Raw genomic sequence first — 8,048 nt, 5'->3', positions numbered from 1 at the left:
CTGTGTGGCCTTCAGTTATTTTATGTATACGCAGGTGTTTATTTCTGCAGTGCTGGGGTTGGCACCCGGGCCTCATGCCGGCCGGTACCGAAGAACACTCAGCCCCAGCTTAGCCAAGGGTTGGAAGCGGGCATGAGAGACAGGCGGCTGGGATTAGCTGAACCCCTCCCACCGACGCGGCGGGATGCTCTGGGCCAGGCCGGCGCGGGCGGCAGCAGCGGCCACGAGGCCTGCGGAGAAGGATCTGGGCGCAGCCGCGCCAGCCACGCGTGACCTTGGCGGAGCGGCTGCGGGCCTGCGGCTGCGCGCCCCTCCCGGCGCTGCGGCAGACTGCGGCGGGATCCCGGCGGCGGGGGCGGGGCCGCGGGGATGCCGGTCTTCCCTGCGAGGCCGGGGGAGCCGAGGGGACGCCGAGCACGTGCACGGCCACCAGGCGCAGCCCGATTGGTGGGTCTCTAGCGTGCGGGCGCTCGGGGGTTTCCGGGCACCGCGCCCAGCAGACCCTCGTTGGGCGTAACCCTGCGGGCAGAAGTATCCCTGCCCCTGGCAAGAGCTAGGTCTTTCCCCTCCCTTACTTCTCTGCTTCTCTCTGCCACCCGCCACCTGCCCGTTTATTTCTGGAGCCCAGCTTTATTTGGGCTGGCTGAAGCAGGTTTACCTTACGTGCTTTTGTTTCTTTTTGGGGGGAAGGGGTCGTTGAGATAGGGGCTCTCTGTGTAACCCGGCTGGGACTCTGAGCAGTCCTCCTGCCTTGCTACAGATTTTCATTTTGGAGCAATTCAGTTTAACTTGATGGCTGGGGTTCTGGATTAAAAAAATTTCTGCGAACCCCGCAAGCCCTGTGTATCTAAACCTGACCTTACTACCTCTCCAGCTTACTCTTATTTCAAGAGCTGTGACAGCCCCTGTTGCTGCTCCCACTAATCTGTGACTAGAACCTGTTAAATGTACCTCCAGAATATTTATTGAGCTCCATTCTTAGTATTTTTCCTTCTTAATATTTACCCTGCCTTGTAACTATGTTTGTGCGGTGTTTTTGTGTAGGCTTTTCCCACTGGACTGGAAGCTCCATGACAGTGTCAGTTCTGCTTATCTCTGTAGCACCAACAGACACCAGGTGTAGCATAGCTTTAAAGTTTCTCTTCTTTCTGAAAATGCCTTAATTATATGCCATAATACAAAGTGTATTATGTTCCTGTGGCCCTGAGTTTAGTCGCAGCTGCAGCAGCACCACAAAAATAAAAATTTTTTTTAAAAAAATGCATAGGGCTGGGGCTTTAGCTCAGCGGCATAAGCGCCTGCGTTGCAAGCACGCGGTCGTGAGTTCAATCCCCGGTACCGATTTAAAAAAAAAAAAAAACTGCATAGGCAGAAGTACCATAGAAAAACATCCTTCCCCTCACCAAAAAAAAGTTCAGGTGGTTGAAGTTTGTAAAATATTGTGTGTTACACAAAAGAATAGGGGTTCAGGGCTTCCGAAGGTGGGGAGATGCTAGTTCAAACCATGGAGGTATAGCAGGGTGAAGAAGGCTGCCTTAGAATTCAGTCAGTCTCCCGGAGCTGCTCCAGACCATCTGTGCCAGTTTATCTGGGCCAGGTGTCACACCCCTGATCTTTCCTTCCTGGGAAAAGATCTTTCTTAGGCAGACATGGGGATCTCCGAGAGAAAGCCTCTGTGTCTCTGCTTTCTTCACTAATGTAGATAGATGTAAATTCCTTTTACTAAACAGATTTTCAGAGCTATTTCTGTCTGCAGTTTCTCTGAATAGCCTTCTTGAAATATACCAAGAAGATAAATTTAGAGGAGGCATAATCTGTGTCTCACTCAGGCACCTACTAGGTGCTTAATAAATGTTAATTAAATACATGCATAAAAATGCATGCATGAATGAATAGATAGATGTGTAGCAAGTATGTGCTGGAGGAGACAGGGGAAGAGTACAGATTTTAAGACAAAATACAGCCTTTCCTCAAGAAATTTTCCTTAGCTGGGTGTAGTGGCTCATACCTGCAATCCGGGTACTCTGGAAGGCTGAGGTAGAAAGATTGCAAGGTCAAGCCCAGCCTAAGCAGTTTAGCACCTTAGACCTTGTCTCAAAATATAAAAAGGCTGACAGTGTAGCTCAGTGTGAAGCCTGGATTCAGTCTCTGGCAAAACAGACACACACACACACACACACACACACACACACACACACAATCTGACTAGGTCCAAGGAGGTTCCTGAAGCTGAGATAAGGAATTTAACCCACACTATTTATAGAATAAATTTGTGGGTTTGCTAACCCCCATCATGGAAAAAAGAATTTTCAGAACTAATTAGTAAGAAACAACAGGAAGGACTTTATTAGGTGGAAATTAAAGGGTACACATTCAAAGGAATACAGTATGTGGGATTCAAGAGAGAAACATGCCTCATTTTTGAGAGTGGAGACACCTATGCGTCTCTTAAGGGGCAGAAAACCCTGGGAAAAGGCGGGTCACCCCCTCCCCCACCAAGGGAAGTGGCCAGTCTACACATATAGGCCCAGTTTTTTTAAAAAACAAAAAACAAAAACAATAAAAAAACTCACAGGTAATTTAAACATTCTTCAAATTCTCTCAACCCGTTCCTTTATCTTAGGATCAGGCTTCTGCTCTTTTTCAACTGAGCAGATGTATGAACTTTCGGTATTTCTGAGCAATTTTGATGTGATGATTTGAAAGGAAAATAGACTAAACTTAACCAAGGGAATGTCCATACTGATCGCCTTAACTGATGGAGGCCCAGAAGTTGCAGTCTTTAAGTACAATTTTTAGTGTTGATTTCCTTATCGTCTTTTATTTCTTCTATTTTACCTCAAAGCCATCTATCCAGCCAACATGCACTGAGGCCTTCTCTCTGAGTAAGACTCCATTTCTGCCATCCCTTTTTGCCATTAACCTAGAAAACAGGATTCTGGTATTGCAGGAGACAGGTGTGGAGACAGAAGAGATAGGATTTAGATATCCAGCTTCCCAGGCTGGCTTTGCCACCTTCTAGCTGTGTGACCGTAAGTCTTCTCTCTGAAGCTCCATCTTCTCACATGACAATTACAGACAGCAATACCAGCCTCACAGGGCTGCTGAAATGAGATAAATGGGAGCAGCAGCTGTCAGGTTTTCATTGATGTTGTGGGTAGATGTTGGGGGTTCTGTTCCAGTTTGCCTGGAACAGAACAGCTGACACCAGTTGAACCAAAGCAATAGCATTCTCATTCATTCTCAAAGAACCCTGGTTTAGACAGTAAGTTGTGGGTCATCCTAGTAATAAATGTGACACTAGAGTTATTCACAGTGTGCCCTGGACTCAAAGGATGGTGGGGTGGAGTTTGATTGTAGAAGGAGGGTTATAACCATGGAAATGGGCCTAGAAGGATTACACTAAGAGGAGAGAGAGAGGAAGGGTTTCATGGGGAGAAGGAGCTGCCTTAGCAAGGCTGATGATTCTGGGCATGTTAGATAACACCAAGAAGGCCAAATGGATTTAGTCCTGGGAGGCATGGAAGGAGATAAGGCTTTCTACAGCAGTAGCTATAGAAAATGTTTGGTCAGAGATAGACTTGAGACATTTATTTCCCAAAAGAGACCTTCCAAGGGGCTGGAGATAAAAGTCCAAGCAAGAGACCTAGGGAATTAAACCAGGGCAGTGCCTGTGAGCCCAGAAAGTGGGGGGAGGTTCTATAAAAACTCGGGAGGTTAGATGGATAGAACTCAGTTGTGGGGGTTCAGAGACAGGTCAGAGGCAGGAGGATTTGTAGGTGGGTGGGGCATACTATAACTCTGGTGTTATATTTATTAGTAGGGTGACCCGAAACTTCCTATCAGGCATTCACTGAGACAGATGGCATGAGAAAGGGCCAAGAGACCCAGGAGACGGGAGGTGAGCCAGATCGGGCTGAGCAGGCCTCCTTTCCTCCTGACCTACAGGGAAAGGGGGATCACAACAGTGAGGAGTCAATCTGTGGCCAGAGGCAAGAGCTAGAACCAAGTCAAGACTCAGTAACACATGATTAAAATTAGCTCGCAGAGCAATTTTGAAAGGCAAGAGAAAGCTCAAAAATATAGTTTCAAGGTCAGATGTGGTGGTACATGCCGGTAATCCCAGCACTCAGGAGGCTGAGGCAGGACTATTGCAAGTTTGAAACCAACCTGGGCTACAAAGTGAGATAAAGGCTAGCCTGAACTGTATAGCAAAGCCCTGTCTCAAAGAAGAAAAAAAAAATAGCCTCAAGAAAGAAAACAATAAGTGTTATAGTCCAGCCTCATTGCACATATATCATTTTTCTTGCTTGTCCCAATGCCCTCCTACTTAATAAAATAAACTCTGAACTCCTCAACCTGGCATTCAAGGTTCCTGGTCCCCTAGTCCTAACCTATCTCTGGTGAACATTTCATATTTTATCTGTTTGTTGGCCCTTCCCTGCTTGTGATAGCATAGTTCCTTCCTTTTTATTTTAGTTCCTTCCGTTTGGGTTGTTTCTTTGTTTCAGACAGGGTCTTACTGGCCTCAAACTCATGTCAATCCTCTTGCTTCAGCCTTCGTGAGTACTGGGATGCGCCATACGCCCCAGACTTTCCATTTCTTACAAACTGGTCTGCTTTCTTGTCCAGTTCATCCACAGGAAAGCCCTTCCTGACCACCACAGGTCTATCAGAGCTTTCTGTACATGTTCACACCACTAAATATCCAAATGATCTGCTTTCCTTTCTGTAACCCTCATAAAACTACGTATTTTGTCTCCAGGACCCTACTGCCTGGCAAAGGGCTTCATGCAAAGTGTAAGAAATATTAATGAGTGAATAGACAAGAATCCTTTTCTCCATGCCGTTTCTCTGAGTCACTATTTAGTTTCTATCAAGGAGAGACACAGAATAAAAAGTGGGAGGAATTGCTTTAGTCTTTGTCTTCAAGGGTGATGATGAACCAGGAGGAAAGAAAACCTAGCAGAAATGGAGTCAAAGTCCAATGGCCATTTTGAGGAGCCAATCTTTTCTCCTGGAGCTGGGAAAGGAACCCAAGGCATCATGCATGCTAGGCAAGCACTCTACCACTCAACTACATACCCTGTCTCCTATGAGAAGTTGGTTTTTTGTCGAAGCACTAATGGTGATAGTTCTGTTTGGTTGGCTGGTTTTTGTTTTAGTGGTACTGGAGACTGAACCCAGGGCCTCTGTACTGAACTACATCCTAAGTCCTTTCATTATATTTTAGCTAAAGGTCTTGCTAAGTTACCCAGGCTGGTAACATTGAACATTAGATCCTTTTGCCTCAGCCTCGGAGTACTGGGATTACAGCTATGGACCATCACACCCAGTTGATGGTGGCAGTTTTGAACTGAAATTGATGTTGTTTAAGAGCCAGTAACAGGGGCCAGGGATTTAGCTCAGTGGCGTAAGTACCTGCTTGGCAAGTATAAGGTTGTGAGTTCAATCCTCGGTACCAAAAAAAAGAGCCAGTAGCAAAACATTTTTTTTTCAGTAGCAAAACATTTAAACATTTAAAGTGCCCTGTTTGTCAGCAAGCTAGGGTTCTGAAAGCTGTTTCTATCAACTCCACAGAGAAAATCACCTAAAAAGCATCTAGTTCTGGCCGGAATCAGGAGTCTTGATCTTTCAGCACACTCTGATCCAAGAAACAAGGCAGCCCTTACTCCCACCCTTCTCAAAGGGCAGCCTGCAACTGATCATGATGTTGGGCACTGAAGACAGAGTCAGATGACTGTCAGCAACTGTGGCCGAGATAATAATGCTTACCAAATTAGCCCATGATTTCGCCCATTTCCCAGCCTCCCTGCAGTTAGATGGGGCCTATGTGCTAGTTCTGCCTACGTGAGGAAAATAATGTGTGCACAACCCCCCAGCTCTCTTTCTGCTATGGAGGCAATCCTGAAAGCTTTGTGTTGAAAGACAGCACCCACGATAGAAGGGGTCTGACTCTGAGTGTGCTGGATGGAATGAAGGAGAGCTACCTTGTAAAAGGTTTTGACCCATAGCAAGCTGTACAGGATAAAAAACATACATTGAGATATTTGGTTCACTTGGTGCCACAACAGAGCCTAATCTATTTTAACTAACATACCGATAGTAATTGTGTTGCTATCTAGCATCATATCTCCTTGCTACTTGAAAATAACACCCTCATCCCAGGACTCTCTGGTATTACCAAATCCTTTGGTCACTTTTCTGTTCTTGATTTGTCAGCAGCATTTGTCACAATTGACCACTCCCTCCTGGAAAGAATTTATCTTGGCATCTGTGACATCACGCCTGTTTGGTTTTTCTCATGTCTTTAGTCCCTGCTTCTCAGCTTTCTTTGTTGGGTCCTCTTTCGGTGGGTTTTTGTTGTTGTTGCCTCAAAAGTCTGGAGATTCTGGGCCCTGATTTAAATACTGCCTGTGAAAAGACAGCAGAACTGTATTCGTTATAGCTGTGTGTGAGTGTGTGTGTGTGTGTGTGTGTGTGTGTGTGTGTGTGTGTGTGCCGCTGAGGAATCCAGAGCACAGTAGGCAAGCCTCTTCCAGCCTTTTTAAAATTTTGGCAGAAACTCACTAATTTGCCCAGGCTGGCCTCAAACTTGTGATCCTTCTGCCTTAGCCTCCTGAGTAGCTAAGGCTACAGGTGTGTTCCACCATGTCCAGTCCTATTTTTCCTTAATGAGCTATTTGTATATCTACTTGATGTAATTAATTTTGGTGCTGGAGATTAAACCCTGGGCCTTCCACTCATTACCTCACTGTGTGAGTGCTCCATCACTGAGCTAGTCACTAACCCTAGTGCTCCTATTTCTGTACTCAGCTAGCAAACAAAAAGCAAAAAAACAAAAACACCTACCATTCTCAGGCTCTCTTGCAGCTAAATACATTATTTTTGGCTAATGAGTGATTTATGTTTTGGCCACATTTAAGCAAAAACGTACAGGACTTCAAGCTGGGTGTGGTGGTGTCCCAGCAATCAGGAGGCTGAGGCAGAAGGATCACTGAGAGTTCAAGGCTAGCCTGGGCCACATAGTGAGTTTGAGGCCAGTCTGGACTACACAGTGAGGCCCTGGCTCCATAGAGAATTTGTATCTGTACATGATATAACTTGATTCTTTTTTTTTCCATTCTACTTTCAACCCCTTCTCCCCTCTCCATTTACAAAAGCTTTGTTTCCATTTTATCCTTCTTTTTTCACTTTTCCCTTCTTTCCTTTCCTTCTACCTTCTTCCATATTCTCCTCCCCATTTGGAACATTTTCTTCCTATTTCACAATACCTAATATAAATCTTGGTCCTTATTTACACTCGTCTTCTCATAGTAAACTGTGGTATTTACACGTGTATAAATTATGTCACTTAACATTATGGTCTCAAGATGCATCCATTTAACTAGAAATGACTCAAACTTATCTTTATTTTATTTTATTTTATTTTTTGCAGTACCGGGGATGGAACTCACGACCTCACACTTGCCAGGAACTCAAACTTATCTTTATTTATAGCAAAGTAGTATTCCACTATATAAAACACTTCCACAGTCTTTTTTTTTTTTTGTACTGGGGATCAAACTCATAACCTCATTCTTGCCAAACAGGCACTTGTGACACTGAGCTATATCCCCACCCCTAGGCAGTCTTCTTAAAAAGAAAGTACATCTGTTTTCTCAGTTTCCTCCCACTGTTTGTATGGAAACCATAATAAGGCAATCTTAAGACTAAATGCTGAAGACTGAGTGGCCTTGGACTCCCTACACTTGGATTCATTTTTCATGGAAAGAGAATGTTTCTACCATAGGCCAATTCATTAAACCTAATCCTGACACATTTTTATTGCCGATGAAGTTGTCTGCCTGTCTCCCATTAGGAAGCCTAAAGGTCCCCAGTCAGAGGAGTTGGAGAAGGGGGATCGAAAGAAACTCTTTCCAGGAAAGAAACTCTAGGCCTCCTTCCACAAATAAGTAACGAAGTCCCAAGAAGACAATGGGAGATGGGCGCACAAACACAGCGACCCAGATATGGTGGCGCATGCCTACAATCCCAGCACTTGGGAG

This window comes from Cavia porcellus, unplaced genomic scaffold (genome assembly GCF_034190915.1).
Source record: "Cavia porcellus strain 051 isolate PalLab524CR breed Dunkin Hartley unplaced genomic scaffold, mCavPor4.1 scaffold_25, whole genome shotgun sequence".
In the NCBI taxonomy this organism is placed as follows: domain Eukaryota; kingdom Metazoa; phylum Chordata; class Mammalia; order Rodentia; family Caviidae; genus Cavia; species Cavia porcellus.
The sequence above is the reverse complement of the archived record's forward strand: the minus strand, read 5'-3'. Positions refer to the sequence as shown.